Source organism: Acinonyx jubatus, chromosome D1 (assembly GCF_027475565.1).
Source record: "Acinonyx jubatus isolate Ajub_Pintada_27869175 chromosome D1, VMU_Ajub_asm_v1.0, whole genome shotgun sequence".
NCBI classification, from domain to species: domain Eukaryota; kingdom Metazoa; phylum Chordata; class Mammalia; order Carnivora; family Felidae; genus Acinonyx; species Acinonyx jubatus.
The window spans coordinates 58,462,440-58,470,639 of NC_069390.1; the positions used below are offsets into that span (position 1 = coordinate 58,462,440).

General features: G+C 48.1%; 1 long non-coding RNA gene across 1 annotated transcript; it reads left to right on the top strand.

Moving 5' to 3' along the window:
- The first annotated feature begins 1,860 nt into the window (after window positions 1-1,860).
- LOC113593725 (uncharacterized) lies at window positions 1,861-7,894 on the top strand. The gene is made up of 3 exons (XR_008290512.1): window positions 1,861-2,004; window positions 6,736-6,897; window positions 7,757-7,894. It is a non-coding gene; the product is annotated as an uncharacterized LOC113593725 (long non-coding RNA).
- The last annotated feature ends 306 nt before the right edge of the window (window positions 7,895-8,200 follow it).

The following is an 8,200-nucleotide window of genomic DNA, read 5'->3' on the forward strand; positions in this document are numbered from 1 at the left end:
GGAGAGAAATGTGCTGGAGAGGCAGCACTTTGTTGACAGGTATTCTGGAATGCTGTTGTTGATGGAGTGGTTCTCAGAGTATCACCCGTCTATCGTATGTATGCATTTAAAAACGGGGGAATAAAACTTTTCAACTTGTTTTAAAATTTTCTAAATTCTGAATTCACTTGTCAAAAATACTGAAAAAAAATTAATAACACCTTCTGGCTGGTTTGCATTAAATGACATCGTTAAACCAAATTTCAGCAAAAAACTTCTGCACCAAATTGAAAACTGCACTTACAATTTAGCCAGTGCAGCCAACCACACACTTCTTCCCTGTGGAGCTCCCGCTCTTGGGAGGTGTTTTCTTCAGCCATAACAAGCATTGAACCAAGTGGACAAATGTGAGTTTAGTACCAGATTCTTAAATGAATGGATCACAACATTAAACCAAGATTAAAAAAAATTTTTTTTCATGTTTATTTATTTATTTCGTGTGTGAAACATAGAGATGAAACAGGGGAAGGGCAGAGAGAGAGAGAGAAAGAGAGAGAGAGAGAATCCCAAGCAGGCTCCACGCTGTCATCGCAGAGCCCGATGCAGGGCTCGAACCCACAAACCGTGAGATCATGACCTCAGCCGAAATCAAGAGTCAGACACACTTGACCCAACTGAGCCACCCAGGAATCCCTAACAAAGACTTTATTTAAAGATGAAATACATTTGGGGCACCCAGCTATCTTAGTCGGTGGAGCGTGTGACTCTTGATCCTGGGGTCGGGAGTTCAAGCTCCACATTTGAGTGTAAAATCAAAAATTTTTTTAAGAATTAAAATTATTCAAAAAAAATCTTAAAATAAATACATAAAAATAAGACACATGTAACCAGAATTTTTGGTAATAATATAATTAGAGCAAGAAGCTTTTTTAAAAAAATGTTTATTTATTTACTTTTGAGAGAGAGAGAGCATGTGAGCAGGGAAGGGGCAGAGAAAGAGGGAGAGAGAGAATCCCAAGCAGGATCCATGCTCAGCACAGAACCCGACGCTGATCTCATGACCGGGAAATCAGGACCCGAGCCAATATCAAGAGTCAGAAGCTCAATGGACTGAGCCACCCAGGTGCCCTAAGAAGCTTTCTTTTAAACCATTAAATAAAATGAAAACAAAGCATAAAATAGTATTATTTAATCTTGTTTTTTTAGTTTCTATTTTTTGGTAATGGGTTTTATAATTCATCCTCTATATTTGTATGTGGGCTATGCATATAATTTATAAATAAATATACGCATATGTTAGTTAGAGTGCATGAACTTTGCTTTTCCTAGTGGGAGGCCGAGATTCAGCCGTGGCTGAGAATGACCAGGACGCTAGGGAGTGTTTCCAGAGGGAGGGACGGGATCCATTCGAGGCCACGTTGGAGTCTGGAGGCCTGGAGTCTCGAGGGAAGACTGAGCTTTGGTCCTGACTGACTCAGGAGGGAGCCTGACCTGGGCCTGGGGCTGAGGGCAGGGAGGAGTAGGGAGGGGAGAATGCCAGAAGTTCTGGACAAGGCAGGAGTGCACACTTTGTTAATAGATGGGATGGGGCGGGGAGAGCTTGGGAGGTAACCATGCTGTTGCCCAGGACCTGGTCCCTGTGACGAGGTCCGTCCAGGCTAGCTGGCCCCGAAGGCCCAGACACCGCGTCCTCCAGCCTTATTCTCCTGCACAGCCCGTCTGAGCCAAAGAGGGCTCACAATGTAAGTCCTCATGCCAGCAGCCAGTGGGGGGGGGGGGGGGGGGGGGTGGCCAAAGCCCCGTGTCCCAGGCCACTGGGTCTGGAGGTCGCCCTGGCAACAGGCTGTGTTGTGATGCTTCACAGAGCCAAGGGCTTTGTTAGTCAGAGCCACACAGGAAGGTCCCCTCTGACCCTGGCAGGCCGGCAGGCCAAATCTGGACACTCCTGGGAATGGCCCAGTGACAGACCATTGTCGGGCCTTGTTACCAGACCAGGAGAAGAGCAGCTGGCCAAAGGAGAGAGAGGTGGGTCCAGCAGGGATCGGGGTTCCGAAATCATTCAATTAACAAACTGTGCTCAGCCAGCAGGCAAATCAGGCCTCGCCTCGGGTGGGGAGGAGGGTCCCCGTGTACCATGTGAGATGTGATATCAGAGGTGGCACCAGTACAGCTAGGACATGTCCTTCCAAATAGGCCTCAGCCCCTGAAGCCGTGCCCTTGGGACGTTGCTGCCCTTACACCAGTGATGAAGCCGGGTGCCTGCATTTCAGGACTCTGCATGAGGACGGCTTCAGATCTGGGCCGCTGTATTCTAGTCCTGCCTGGAATAGACAGTTCCCCTTTTCCCAGGCCTCAGTCTCCCCATAGCCTGCCAGCAGGTTGCCCAGGAGACCTGCCCCCATCACCCCCTCAGAGCCCATCTCCCTCATCCCGCTCCAGCAAGCCCCCACGTCACACTGAGCTTTGTCAGGGCCACCTGCGTCTCCTCACTTCCACATTACTGAGAATGCTGTTCCAGTCCGCCATTCCTGCTACAGGGCCTGTGATGAAGGCAATGAGCGACCTGGGGCCCAGTCACCCCTCCCAAGACTGGATTAATGTCCCCGGGCAGTGGCCCCTTCCCTACTGTGTCCAAACCTCCCCCCACAGCACACACACAGTTGCCCCTAGGGGCACAGTCTCGGAATGACTGGCCTCGGTGGAGCCACTTCCGTCCCTGAGTCTCAGTTTCCTCATCTGTGGAAGGAGGGTAGTGAGAGTGACCTCACAGGAAGGCATGCCACGGCAGAGTTAGCTCCCATGTTTCTGATCACATTTAAGGAATTATTTTTATTATTAACGTGGGCGTCTCTTGTTGGCCTTTTTAGGCTGTTTGATGAATAATTTGGGCACGGGTCAAACCCCACTTCCCTTGATCCCCCTGTGGGCTGAGGAGCTGCGGGGGTGGGCGGTGGGAAGCCACGCCCTCCAGGAACATGCCCCTCAACATGATGTCAGGAAGCGTGTCAACAGCAGCGCAGACCTGAATCACGAGGCCCTCCCCATCCCCTGGGAACTCCGAGAATAGATCCAGGAGCCCTTCCCACAAGCGGCCCCCGAGCACTGGGAAGGCAGACAGGCCCCAGTTAGAATCCTGCCGATGACTCAGAGCAGGTCACCTGAGCTCCCCAACAACCCCCAGCCGCATCCTCACCCCTACCTTCTTCCTGGACTCCCCTCCGTGAATCTCCCCGCCCCAAGGCTTCCATCTCAGCGGGCCCTGTGGTTTCCTGCTGCCACGCTCTTTCTACAGAAAGATTCGCCCATTTTTTTTTTACCCCCTCACCCTCTGCCTCTGGCAACCACCGATCTGTTTTCTGTATCTATGACCTTGGATTTTTCTAATTATCATTTTTTTTTTAAAGATTCCACATATAAGAGAGATTATACAGTATTTGTCTTTCTCTCTCTGGCTTATTTCACTTAGCATAATACCCTCTAGATCCATCCATTTTGTCCTCAATGGTAAGATTTCATTCTTTTTTATCGCTGAATAATATTTCATTATATATATACATATATAATGAATATATATTCTAATGAATATATATGTATATATGTATATATGTATATATGTATATATGTGTATATATGTATATATGTATATGTGTATATGTATCTATGTATACATAATGAATATATATGTGTGTGTGTATATGTATGTATATATGTATATGTATATATGTATACATAATGAATATATGTGTGTGTATATGTATATACATATGCATGTATATACATATGTATATGTATATACATATACGTATATATATGTATATATACCAAACTTTTTTTATCCATTCATCCATTGATAGACACTTTGGTTGTTTCCATATCTTAGCAATTGAAAATAATGCTGCAATGAACCACAGGATACATGTATTTTTTCAAGTTAGTGCTTTTGTTTTCATTGGGTAAATACCCAGAGGCAGAATTGCTGGATCATATGGCAGTTCTATTTTTAACTTTTATTTTTAATTTTTTGAGGGCTCTCCCTCCTGTCTTCCACAGGGGCTGCACCAGTTGACATTCCCACCCACAGGGCACGAGGGCTCCCTTTTCTCCACATCCTCACCAGCACTTGTTATTTTTGGTCTTTTTTTTTTTTTAACGTTTGTTTATTTTTGAGACAGAGACAAAGCATGAACGGGGGAGGGTCAGAGAGAGGGAGACACAGAATCTGGAACAGGTTCCAGGCTCTGAGCTGTCAGCACAGAGCCCGACGCGGGGCTCGAACTCACGGACCGCGAGATCATGACCTGAGCCGAAGTCGGCCGCTTAACCGACTGAGCCACCCAGGCACCCCTATTTTTTGTCTTTTTGATGACAGCTATTCTGATAGGTGTGAGGTGGCATCTCATTGTGACTTTGATTTGCATTTCCCTGATGATTAGTGATGCAGAACATCTTTTCACGTGCTTGTTGGCCATCTGTGTGCCTTCTCTGGAAAATATCTCTTCAGATCGGCCCATTTTTTTAAAACAGAATTGTTTGGGTTTTTTTACTAATGAGTGGTATGAGTTCTTTATATATTTTGGATACTAAGTCCTTTATCAGGTATATGATTTGCAAATATTTTCTCCCATTCAATAGGTTTCCCTTTCTTTCTTTCTTTTTGTTTTTTTAAGATTTTATTTTTAAGTAATCCCCACATCCAATGTGGGGCTTGAACTCATAACCCTGAGATCAAGGGTTGCACGCTCCACTGATGGAGCCCGCCGCCAGGCTCAGGGTTTTCCTTTCATTTTGTTGATGGTTTCCTTTGCTGTGCAGAAGCTTTTTAGTTGGATGTAGTCCCACTTGTTTCTTTCTGCTTTGGTTCCTAGTTGCTCGGGCTGTTTCCTCTGCTTGCCTTCTTGGGGCTGCTGAGCCCAGCCAGTGCCACCAGGAAGCGTGCCCAGCCTCCCCCAGCTGGAGGGGAGCTTTTCCTCAGCACCTTGTAGGTGGCACTTTAGCACATTTTTTCAAGTTGATTTATTTAAATTGAAAGAGAGAGAGAGAGAGCATGAGCAGGAGAGAGGCAGAGACAGAGGGAGAGAGAGAATCCCAAGCAGGCTCTGCGCGGTCAGCTCAGAGTCCGACGCAGGGCTCCGTCTCACGACCACTGTGAGATCATGACCTGAGCCGATGTCAAGAGTCGGACGCTTAACCCACTGAGCCACCCAGGCATCCCTGTACGCATCCCTTTAAAAACTTCAAATAGGAGCTCCAACTCGGCGAGTGCGGTGGGAGCAGTGCCCTTCAGATGCAGCGTCCCGTCTTCTTTTGTTTTACAGATGAGGAAACTGAGGCTCAGAAAGGTTGAATAACTTGCCCTGGAGAGTCTGCCACCCTAGGACTCGAAGCACGCAGACACAGAAGTCCCTGTGCTTTTCTACACCCCCCCCCACCCCGCCCCCTGCGCATTCCCATCTCTGGGCTCTCCTGGTCTTAACCAGACAATTGAAGATAATGTCCGAAGGAAATCGGAGTTGTAAAAGATTAAAACTTAATCCAAATGACTCTCCAACTAACCAGTGACTCTTCTAAGTTTGTTCCTCCACACACTGTTAGCATTAATAAAACTCTTTTTTTTTTTCTGGTAGAAATAATAGTTCCTAAAATAAAATATCCTCAGTGAACTCACAGACCTGAGAGAAATATGGAAGTCCGTTGTCCCCTCTTCATGAGCCTGGACCTGCTCCACACAGGGACTAGGCAAGTCCTGTGGGGCCCAGCTGACAGCTTGCCCAGCGCTAGGGACAGTGTGTGACAGCTGTGTTCACACAGGGCTCGGAGGGTGAGGTCCTTGCTCATTTTACGCTTACAGCAACCCAGCTATGTGGGCCCCAGTACCCTTATGCTGTGGGGTGGGGGGAGACCGAAGGTCAGAGAGGTTGGAGGTGACCCCACAGATCTTCCCAGCTCCACAACTCGGGTTCCCAGCCTAGCAAGTGGGGACCTTCCCTCCCACTGTGGCTCAGGACCTCTGCCTGGGAAAAGCATTAGGCCTCTAGATAGGGGATCTGCCTTGGATGGGCCTTTCTTGGGGCTCTCCCTCCTCCCAAAGGCCACTGAGCTGGCCTAGCCCCCAGCAGCTCCCAGACTGGTCCCTCCCCTGTGGTCACATGGATGGTGGCGCCCCACTGGTACACTGGAGGCAGTTATCGAAGGGAGAGTCAGGAGCCTGCGGTTCGGATCTTTGCTCTGCCACCTATTTGCTGTGCCATGACTCTGGGCCTCCCGGGGATTGTCTCCCTGGTAAAATGAGGGTGTGTAGGTGACTTGGGCAGGAGCACAGTGAGCCTTCCCTGGAAGAGAGCCGAGTCTGAGATCAGGGTGGAAGGGCAGACAAGAGAAGGTGGCCCCGGAGGCCAGGCCATTCCAGGTCTGGGTCAGGGAGCTGCATGAGAGCAAGGACGTGCTTATCGGTGCTAGGACAACCCCAGGGCACATGACTCCTCTCCTGTGGGTAGAAGGAAGAAAGAGCTTTCCCCTTTGGAATGTAGCCCTCCGCCTCCCCCAGGCCGCAAGACACAGACCTCCAGCATTTGGGCTGAATTAAGAGCCTCAGACATCAGCTGCCTCTGAATCACGGCTGTTCCGAGCCGAGCCGGGGAGGCACGTAGGAGCACATCCTGGACGGTGATTTTCACACCGTGTCCTACAGGCTCTGGGGGACCTCGGGTGTGCAGTTCCCTTTATGTGTGTTATATATGAGCTTCCTCTTATTTCAAGTGAAGAGAAAGTGCTGCATGCCAACAGAGGAAGGGAAGGAACGAGCTGAGTTCCAGAGAAGTCACACGGCCAGAATGCCCTCTCTGGGCCAGGCTTGGTGCCGACCATGAGGATTCCGTGGAAGCCACAACAGACAGGGCTCCTGCTGTCGAGGTGTTTAAGGTCTGAGGAGATGACAGTGATCAATAAGAGCTCATACATGGGGGGCACGTGGGTGGCTCAGTCGGTTGGGCGTCCGGCTTCCACTCAGGTCATGATCTCGCGGTCCGTGAGTTCGAGCCCCGCGTCGGGCTCTGTGCTGACCGCTCGGAGCCTGGAGCCTGCTTCAGATTCTGTGTCTCCTTCTCTTTCTGCCCCTCCCCCACTCACGCTCTGTCTGTCTCTCAAACACAAATAACACTTAAAAAAATAAATAAATAAATAAAGAGCTCATACATGTAACCTTATGTAACCTGTCATGCAATTTACACACATCAACTCTCATGACAGCCTTCTGAGGTTAGTAAATCCCCCATTCACAGATGAGGAAATTGAGGTATGAGAGATAAAACGATACACCAGGCAGCTAGGACGTGACAGAGCTGGGATTTGAACCCTACCTATCTGTCTCCAGAGTTTGTGCTCAGGACTACTACGTTACACGGGGATATAAATAACCTATATAAAAAACCTATGTGTTTCCCCTATAGACAGGGGAACCCAGCTAAGCTGAGGTTGGGTGGGGAGCATTGTCAACAGAAGCTTCCCTGAGGAAGTGATGCTTGAGTTAAGATGGAAGGATGACATTGAGAGACCATTGGGGTTTTTTTTTTAGTTTATTTTGAGAGAGAGAGAGAGCACAAGCAAGGGAGGAACAGAGAGAGAGAGAGAATTCCAAGCAGGCTCCACACTGTCAGCACAGAGCCCAACGCAGGGCTCGAAACCACAAACCGTGAGATCACGACCTGAGCCGAAACCAAGAGTTGGAGGCTTAACCGACTGAGCCACCCAGGCGCCCCAACAGACAATTGATTTTTCACAGTGATGCCAAGACCATTCCCTAAGAGGGAGGATGGCCTTTTCAACGAACGGTGCTGGGGCAGCTGGATATCCACGTGTAGAGGAATGAAGTTGATCCCCTATCTCACACCATACACACAAATTACCTTAAAATGGATCGACAACCTCAATGTAAAGACTAAACCTCTTAGAAGAAAATAGTTGTAAATCTCTGTGACCTTAGATTAGGCAATAATTTCTTGGATATCACGTCAAAAGCATAAGCAACAGAAAGGAAATTAGAAACATTGGAAGGGATCAAGATTAAATACTTTTATGCTTCAGAGAACACTATCAACAATGGGGAAATCTTTTTGCAAATCATATATCTGAAATATACATGAAATTCTCATAATTCAGTAATAAGACAAATGTGAACATAGGCAAAGGATCTGGATAGACATTTCTCCAAAAAAGGTACACACAG